The 10,273-nt window shown below is 48.2% G+C and overlaps 1 protein-coding gene across 2 annotated transcripts in view; it reads left to right on the top strand.

Annotated features, from left to right (window-relative positions):
- The first annotated feature begins 1,094 nt into the window (after positions 1 to 1,094).
- LOC146830894 (fibrocystin-L-like) overlaps positions 1,095 to 10,273 on the top strand; it is a 1,907,335-nt gene continuing 1,898,156 nt past the window's right edge. For both annotated transcript variants that reach the window (XM_085605084.1, XM_085605082.1), the window contains exon 1: positions 1,095 to 1,205. The gene's annotated coding sequence lies outside the window, so the exon portion shown is untranslated. The remainder of the gene's footprint in view (positions 1,206 to 10,273) is intronic.

Here is a 10,273-nt window from a genome sequence, read left to right as displayed (position 1 = left end):
CAAACGGGAAGGGGTCGCTAGGGGACCCCATCCCCTTTGTGAATGAGTGCGAAAAAAAAATTTAAGAGCAGGTAGTGGTCCTAGGGACCACTGCCTACCCTTAAAAAATGAAACTGAAAGGTTTCATTTTTTTTTTTTTTTAAATGCATCCTGTTTTCCTCAAAGGAAAACTGGCTGCATTTTTTTTAAAGGCTGCTTTTTTGAAAAAGCAGTAACAGACATGGTGGTCTGCTGATCCCAGCAGGGCACCATCCCTCGGAGTGCTAGCCATTCCCAATGGGGTCGCAAATTGCGCTTGCCTCATAATAATTATGAGGCGTGCAATTTGCGACCCCATTGGGAATCGCAAACAGTTTGTACGTTCAGTTTAGCGAGTCGCAAATAGTTGTACATCTGGTCCCAGGTGCTTTGGTGCACAAAGGTATCATTTTTGCACACAGAAGGTGTTAGGCGCAGCTGTTTGCGTTGGGAAGCAACACAGTACTTGCTCTGGTGCCCGCGCAAACAGATAGTAAATCTGTGCACATATATGATCAACTATGCTACTGCTTTAAGAGATGCACTACTCTGTTCAGAAAATGTTCATAACTGAAGGCGGAAACTGTTAGCCAGGAAAATAATGAAAAGATATGACAAGGGAAAAACCCCACAGCAAATGTTTATCACTGCGTGAGAAGACAGCCGGGGGAACAGAAACAGGATAAGGGTACAAATAACATTTTTCATGACTTCGGTCTTAACGAAACCCGCCATAGTGACTGATGGCCCATCATTAGATCAGACTGGGACTCGACTGACACGCGGGCCCAGTGAAAGAATGTGTCATCTATGTAGTCTCGCATTCTTACCCAAAATGTCAAGTGTTTCTCAGCGTGTCTGCCAACCTACGTCTCACATGGCGGAATTCCAAACAATTGACACTTGGCTTCTTTGAAACCTGTCGGACAGCTTCGGTTTTATGTGATTTCCCCGAAAACAATCACCAACCAGTACGTGGGGTTTATCAGGCACACCTCGCCCTACTGTTCCGGGCAGTGCACTCTGTCTGCCTTTTGCTAGGGGCAGCAGCTCTAGACTGGTGATAAATAGAGCCTGGCAGGACAGGAGGACACTTGTCTTCAGGGAGACGGTTCTGAAGAGGGATACAAGCTGATCAGGGTTAAGAAGCCGAATCCGAGATTGCAGAACCCACCAGCGCGCAGGCGGTAAGGCGCAGGGCCGGGTCTAGGGCGGTGCGATCGGTGCCACCTTTGCAAATATATTATGGCTTGAAAACCACCTGCTGCTGTGTTCCTAGCCTCCAGCAATTGCAATTTGAAGACATCAATAAAAATGTCAAGATTACTCCAGTGATTAATGTTCTTCCTGGAGAGAGACTGAGTTTTGTCTATTGGAAGTTTGACTCCTCTTAAGGTAGCTCAGAGGGTTAATATGCCTGCTGCTAAAAAATGTGCCATGCAGATCACGAAGTGCATATAATGTTAATAGGTCAATGGGTTACTGCTATTGTCAGAGAGATCTTTTTGTTACTTGCAGTTTACAAATTAAAATCCTAATATAGAACATTGAGCTATTAACTGTCATCAAGGGTCTGCATGAAAACTGCAAGGTTTATATTAGACCTACATGTTTTTCCCTCAGTCTTTCCTTAACCTAATCTTGCAAAAAGGGTTCATTTGGGTAGAAATAATTATTATTAAAGAGAACCAATTACTATTAGTGTTATGTTTAAATTCTGTATTTGTGCTTTTCCAGACCAAGGACTCTTAAACCCTACTGCCTAGCAGTATGGACGACATGTGACTCCTATATCTTGTAATCCTCTGTCCTATATAACCTTTCCTATACACTGATTTAAAGGTATGATTGTCTCTGTTAAATGTGTGTATGATGTAAAATGTTCTGACACCCCACACTGGTATGAATAGCGCTACAAAAGTAAATGAATCTGAGAGACTGGTTATGGAGATTTGAGGGGCACGGTTAACTGGTGGTAGTGAGGGAATCTGTGGCAGCAGTGGTCTTTGGGGGCGCCAACAAACATTGTCGCACAGGGCGCTACCAGTGCTAAAGCCGGCCGGCCTGCCGGAGGTTCTATTATGTCCCCATGGGCGTGATTCCCCCCTGCATGCGCTGTGGTGTTGGGACCAGACCCAGAAACCACCCATTGTTAATTCATCGCACGCACGCTTTCTGAGATAATTGGGTTTCGTTCTTACCTTGGGCATAGATATCTTTGATCTGCAGGAACTGCTTACAAATTGTTGACCTGAACAGCTATCGTTTAATGGGCATAGGAAAGAAGAGAGACATTTTGGACTCACTGGGGATTGACCCTGTGAACAGATGCTGATCAGATCTCTATAAGGCACTACATTATCTAATTCAACTGATGGAAAGCTTCCATTTTCCTGTCCCCTGAGCCGCTTTTTAAGGCTTTTAATCTCAGATCACGATGTTTATTGTGCGCCATATCTTTGAGCGACTCTCCCAAAGATCGAAGTGTAACTAATGCAGTGGTCGAAAGGGATGGGATCGGCAGGGCATAGAGTCCATCCCCCTACTTTCTTATTTTAAACATGGCTCTGGACGGCAGAAATCGCCAAGGCCGATAGTTAGGGCTCGGCTTTTGGGGACGGGCGGAACGGGCAGAGAAGGAAAAGGACAATGTAATAGGTCTCGCATTTACGAGAGTTTGAGCTATTGGTATTGTAAATGACAAAGCCTTTTATATATGTGTTGTTCTTAAAACAGGTAAATAAAAGGCATTGTCATTTACAATGTCAATAGCTTAAACTCTCACAATAGGGAGACATATTGTTACGTGAAAAAATGCTTGTTGCTTCTAGTTCTCGAATGGTGACTCTTTTATTTTGGCGTGTATTTTCTGTCCCTGTCCAACCCTAAATTAAGCATTGACTTTGAGGTATACCACCTGCCGGAAAGCATTGTGCTTGAGGTATGTCTCTCTGCTCTCTGTGATCAGTAGATTGTTTTACAAATCTATTAGGCCCTAGAAAATTATTTTGGTGCGCCCCTCCCCCTTTCCACAACTCGTTATCTCACTCCGTGGAACAGGCAGCCTCCCCAAGGTGTGCATGGATCAGGCAGCCTCCCTGGGGTGTGAATAGAGCAGGCAGCCTCCCCGGGGTGTGCATAGAGCAGGCAGCCTCCCCGGGGTGTGCATGAAGCAGGCAGCCTCCCCGGGGTGTGCAGAGAGCAGACAGCCTCCCAGGGGTATGCATGGAGCATGCAGCCTTCCCAGGGCTTGCAGGTGCCAGGCTGTTTGTTAGAAAACAGGCAAGTACGAATAGGCATTTCCTTTCCTGTGTGCACATAGAAAGTTATCAAACCGACCCGGGGCAGCATTGTGTATGCACATGTGTGTGTGTACACCGGCCCCTTCCATGTGCGCAGGCATTACATTCTTGGGTTCAAGCATCCCCCGCCCCACCCTAGTGGACCAAGAGGCAATCAATTCGATCTGCTTGGATATTATCTGCTTTTTTGTCCTCATAGTGCCTTTGAACAGCGCCTAGAAGCGGGTGGATCTATTGTCTGCACTAAAGCAAACATAGCCGCACCCACATATGTAGATTAAGGGAACCGGTCTCCCACCTGCACACAACACAGTTAACTCAGTGTGTACACAATCAGCATCGGCTGTGCTCCCACCTGTCCTCTGTGCACAAACATTCACAGAGATCGATGTGCACACATCCGCAAACCTCTACCTCCAGTCATCAAAGTTATACAAAGAGAAATACGTCTATGTGCACATAGGTCCCATCCCTTTCATCTGTACTCAGGCAACAAGTGCACCTCAATTACCAGCTGGCAATACCGCGGTGGACACGTGCACCACTTTTTGCACACGCAGAGTGACTGCTGTGTTCAAACATGTCAACTCAGTTATGCACACAAGCAGATCTTAAGCAAGTCTCCAGAGACACATGCAACAACATCTATGTGCACAGAATTTCTTGAGCGTGCATCCAGGCACCGCCACCCATACGTACACAGTCATAGCACACTGTTGTGTGTAAACGTGAAGCACCATATGTCCCATAACAAATACAATAGCCTCACCCACGTGTGCGTACCAGCATCGCATGTGTTTAAAACGAGTATCTTCTGTGCAAACAGACACAGAGTAGACAGTGATAGTCCTTGGAGAGCACACAACTCCAGTACATCAATGTGTGCATATACATCTTTTCGTGTACAAACTGCCAGGTTGCTGTAGTACAGAACTAGCGTTCCTAAAGGCGCACACAGTATCTTTGCATGAGCCCCACGTGTGCACATTGACTATCCTCCGTGTTCATACAATCACAGCATCCCCTGTGCGCCTGTGTGCACACTAGTATGTTCAGCTCCTCTGTGGGTGTGTGCACACAGACATCATTCTCCGTGTGCACACTTTCACAGAATCCTCTGCACGCTCCCTAGTACACACCCGTGTTCTCAGCTCCTGGACGGATGTGTGCACACATACAGCATCCTCAGGTGTTCATAAAATCACAGCATCTCCTGCCCGCCTGTGTGCAACCTAGTGTGCTCAGCTCCTGAGCAGGTGTGTGCACACAGACAGCATCTTGCATGGGCACACTATCACAGCATCCTCAGCGTGCCGGTGCACACCATAGTGCACACCCCTGTCCTCAGCTCCGGACGCGTGTGTGCACACAGACAGCATCCTCTGTGCGCACAGTAGTACCTCAGCATCCTTGGTGCGCCCCCTCCCCCTTTCCACAACTCATTATCGCAGGAGCCCATGTTTTGACGTCCCATAGATGTTCCAACTTCCAAGCACAATGGAGCTGAAATGACAGCACAGATGAATCATGATGGCTTGGTTAAATGCAACCCAAAAATAAAATAACAGTCCGATGTCATTCAAATCTAGCATATGTCTGCAGGAAAGAGCGCAGCTATGACTGCGATTGTGTACACGTTCATAACTAACCACCATCCCTTTGGGAGCTGCGCGCGCTCACTCATATCTGGGATGCAAACTATTCGAGCTCGCACCCGCTCTTTTATAACAACCTCTCACTGGAGACGCCTTTAAGCTGCAGGCTCATGATATCACTCATAAACGTTAAGGCTTTTTTGAGCTTGATTGGCATGTCAGCTGCTGGGCACAATTGGGGTGACCTCAACGCCTGGCAGAAAAAGCGCAGCTGTCAGTCACTTACTGTGCAGCCCGTAATGCCCTTGGTATGCCAGCATGAGGAAGGACAGATACACCAACCCTCTTAGAACAATGGTCGACACCTTTTGGGCCTGTAAACCTACAAACTCCTCCAGAAAGTGTTTTGGGACTACACGGAAGTAACTATACGATCAACAGCCAACAGAAAGCACAAAAACAACAGCAATGGCTCAAGTAAACCAATCACAAGCGGAAAAACAAATTAGAGGACGTTTCAGCCAACATACAGATTACTTTAGGTCTGGCTGAGACAGCGCATGCAGCGCATGCGCTGCCAAGGCGAGACCTGAAAATACTTTTGCTGGAAACATCATCTTTTTATGAAATTGTTTAAATTTCTAAGTGCAGCCTAGGGGTGAAGAGAAATAAAACATTCACAATATGACAAATAACTAACTAAAGTAAGACAGAGTGATTGCAAGGTAGCCAGATTGATTTATTCACACCTAAAAACATTAGCGCCACTTTGCAGTGTTTGCCAGTGAAGCGCTACTTTTATTTTCTCGTCTCTCTTTGAACAACATTTTTTTCCCTGAGTGGGAAAGTGCATTATTCCTGGAGGTACTGAAATACCTGCTTGATGGGTGAATTGGAAAACAAAATGTGTACCACGGCTCTGTGTTCACGATGTGTTTTTTTTAAACCATACTGCTTACGTTTTGAAAGGATATGAGGAATGGGCATTGAAACCGGTCCCTTTTGGTCCCTCTAGTCATGGCCTTAACTTTTCAGGCAAAAGCACTTGCTAATTTCTGAATAATGAGTGTAAAAACAAAAAGGTAACCATGTTGTTCCTGCTTACATTTCACATGCTTTGCTTAATCTTGCATTCCCTAGGAGTGTTTGCTTTTCTAGGATGTTGTTAATTATTTTTGGGCAGCATATTGCTCTTGTCTAGTGCTTAATTTGAATTTAGTCACATCCAGGTGTTTATAGCGGGTCAGTGCAGTGCAAGTTTCTCTCAGTGGGGTAGTATGTTGTTCAGTGGGGGAGAGGATGTGGCACTATGGTCAAAGCTGCTGAATTTGGAACTGGGGAACCATGTGCAGACTTCCTGACCAGTCCCACAGACCACTCTCCTGAGGGAGCACATTCCCATTTAAGACCTTAGAAGACCCGCAAGTTCTTAAAAGCCCTGGTGTCTTTGCACCAGGAGGTGGACCCTAGCAGTGGCAAGTGTGGGTTAACCTTGAAGGTCTGTTCGCCACAATTCATTGTGAAGTTCACCTCCAGTCTTGCAGGCAGGCCTATGAAACAGCACACCATAGAGTGACAGTGACTCTGTCATTGAGTTCACAGGAACCTTGAGCAGGGTGGCTCTAGGGCAGTGCGATCGCACCAGGCGCTGACCAGCCGCGGTCCATGCAAGTAACAGCGGTGAAGCAGAGTGGCCGGGTAAGGGGGGATTTTGAGGGACAATGCCGAGGGGAAATTAAATAAATAATTAATTTTCCCTCTGCATCGTCCCTCGAAATCCCCCCTTACCCTGCCCCACCTCTGTTACCTGCACGGACCGAAGCTGGCACTGACTTCAGGTGGGAGCGTCGTGTTTGCAAGTATAATATGGTTTTAAAAGCACTTTCTTCTTCCTTCCTGACCTCCAACAATTTTCGGCAACAATAAAAATGTCATGATAACTCCAGTGATTAATGTTTTTAGTACAGAGAGATGGTGTTTTGTCTAGTGGACGTTTTGACTCATGGAAAGGAAGCACAGAGGGTTAATATGACTGCTGCTAAGAACATGTACCATGCAGATAACAAAGTGCACATAATGTAAATAGGTCAGTGGGTTCCTGCTTTTGTCAGAGAGACCCTATTGTTACTTGCAGTTAAAAAGTTAAAATTGTAACCTAGAACAGTGAGCTATTAAGGGGTCGATTCCGATTCCGGCCGCAAAACGAACCGCCGACACGGCCCCGGACCGAATACCGACCGACACGGACCAGCGCCGTACAACCCGGCACACAAGCAATAGAGACCGCCGCGAACGACGCCTACCAAACACAGAAGACAGGCAGCGTGAACGAGGCGGAGAAGCCCACACGAGACAACAGCAGCGTCCGTTTCCGTCACATGAACGTCTCCTTCATGCCTACAAAACACAAAGGAAAAAGCACAAAAAAAGGACCAAACAAGCAATGACTAAGCCAATAAATACCCTAAAAAAGTAATTGGACAAAGACACACCCACAACTACAACTATATAAAGGACTACAATCACTACCATCATCCCTTGCAAACAGGAGACACAGCCAGCAGCAAACACCAGTACACAGAAACCACAGACACACTCACAACTCACACATCACACAACTCACACACCATCAGCACCTCATACAAAAGCACACACACATACACACAGCAAAACCAACACCAAACCACCATCACTTGCACTCTCACACACACATTCCCACCACCACCATCCATCACTATGCCTCCAAAGAAGAATCCAAAGTTCACAGATAGTGAGTTAGAAGTGCTGGTAGACGAGATCATCAGAGTAGAGCCACATTTGTTTGGTACATTGGTACAAAGGACCCCCATTTCACAGAAAACCAAGATGTGGGCGAGTATTGTGGACAAGGTGAACGCACAAGCACCAACGTTGCGCACAAAGGACGATATCTAGAACAGGTGGTATGATGTGCGCAGGAGGGTCAAGAAACTCATCGAAAAAGATCACGCCTTAAGTCAGCGCACCGGCGGTGGCCCTCCTGCCAAACCAGTCTACTTCAGGACCTGGGAGGAGAAGGTGCAGGACATCCTACCACCAGAGAGCGTCCATGGCCTAACAGATATCCCAGAGACTGGTGAGTACACAAACAACATACCCAAGATTGTGTGGCAAGGGGGCAGTGAAACCATGCACCCCAAGCAAAGCTACAATAACCAGTAGATAATCAACCCAAGATGTGTATGCCAGTCACACAAACACAATACCTGCCATCTCATAGTGACTGGGGACTGTGTCATGACATGCACCAACTTACAAACGAATACAGCAAGCCAGTGGCACTAAGCCAAATACACCCAGCCAGACAGTTTGACACCACAAACACACCACCTCACAGTGCAGCTGACTGTCAGGAAGGAATAGTGGGGATGCAGGTGAAGTGAGTGTATCCAAAAGCATGATGGTGTTTGTGGTCACAGATAATGCTCCCCTCCTGATTAGCCCATCAAGACCTCTCTGAAACATGCCCACATCACAGGGAGTGGAAAATGACTGACAAGATGGCTGACACTGGGTCCTGCTGTGGGGAGCACAAGGCCCTGCTAGGGCATGTGCGCAAATCAGAAGCAGGACACCACTGACTGACATCCTGAAAGACAATTTGCACGCCCTACTATGGAAGCACGTGTCATGATGGGAAGGAGGACTGACAGCCCTGACCATACTAATCAGCATGGGGAGACACTCCCCCCAACACAAACTCCACACAACTCACCGGGTACAATGCATTGACACACACCTCTTTGAAATATCAGCAAAAGGTACACCGTACTGAGCGCTGCTGTGTGAAGCACAGGGGCTCACTTGGGACTTGTAGCCAAACAAACACCAGGATTTCACAGTCAGCCATCTTGTCATTGCTGTCACACCCCCTCACAGGGAAGCAGAGTCAAGAGAGAGGAAGCATGGGCATGCTGGGAAGGGGGTTGTAGCCAAGGGTATGATGGGACTCGCAGTCACAGACAACCTACACCCACCCACATGGCCCAGCAAGATCAACCTGAAACATACTCACCTCACAGGGAGTGGGAAGGGACTGCCAAGATGTCTGACATTGGGCTCTGTTGTGGGGAGCACAAGGCCATGCTGGGACTGCTAGCCAAACAAACACCAGGATTTCACAGTCAGCCATCTTGCCATTGCTGTCACACCCCCTCACAGGAAAGCAGAGTCAAGAGGGAGGAAGCATGGGCATGCTGGGAAGGAGGGTGTAGCCAAGAGTATGATGGGACTCGCAGTCACAGACAACCTACACCCACCCACATGGCCCAGCAAGATCAACCTGAAACATACTTGCCTCACAGGGAGTGGGAAGGGACTGCCAAGATGTCTGACACTGGGCTCTGTTGTGGGGAGCACAAGGCCATGCTGGCAAATGGTCAACAACAAGATCAAACTCTGTCTGTGACAAGCTGGGACAAAGCAGTGTACAGGCAGGCATCTGTTTGAAAAGTAGAAAATGTCATGTTTGTGAACCAACGATGCATGTAGAAACATAAATCACATTGTGTGCCTCTTCCAAACACAGGTCGTGCTGGGCACCCAGTGACAAATGAAGAGGATACCCAGTCTCAGACTCTGTTGGACACTGAGCTCTCTGGTCTGACTCTCTCACTGTCCTCTTCGGATGACGACGACCAACCTGGCCCCTCCGGTGTGAGACATCATGCAGCACCAGCAGCAGCAACATCTACCCCCCCTGTACCCATGCCTCCACCATCTGGACACAGACAGGGCACCCCCGCCAACACGGACAGACCAAGGACAATCAACACCCACAGCACAGGGACACAGGACCCCCCGGAAACTACAGCCAACACCACCAGCAACACCACCCAAGGGGTCCCAGGGTCACCTGTACGTACCGCCGCTGGTCCTGCCCGTGTGGAGAGGGGTGGGAGGCACAGGGCACGCCTTGCAGAGGGGTCTGGACTGCATGATGACCCCCAACTGGCACGCATCATAGATGCATACCAGGATAGCACTGGAGGATTTGGCCAGGTAGTGGGGATCCTCAAGGACATGCAACAGGAGCAGGTCGCCCACCATGCCCGCATGAAGGCAAAGTGGGATGCCCTTACTGCGGTGCATCGGGACATACTACAATGCCTCCACCAGATCAACACCAACCTGTCCCCACCCCCCTGTGTGCACACAACATCTGTCGCAACACCATCTGCCAGAGCCACAGGGAGGAAGGAGGACTCTGGCAGAGAGTCCCCTGCACCGCAGAGGCCTGCACATGAGGATCCCCCCCCAGAAGAAGAGGGGTCATCCGAAGGACATGTGAGAGGAAGATGTCCCAGCACATCCCCCAGG

This window comes from Triturus cristatus, chromosome 5_1 (genome assembly GCF_964204655.1).
Source record: "Triturus cristatus chromosome 5_1, aTriCri1.1, whole genome shotgun sequence".
NCBI lineage: Eukaryota > Metazoa > Chordata > Amphibia > Caudata > Salamandridae > Triturus > Triturus cristatus.
Note: the sequence above shows the minus strand (reverse complement) of the source record. Positions and strands in the feature narration are given on the sequence as shown.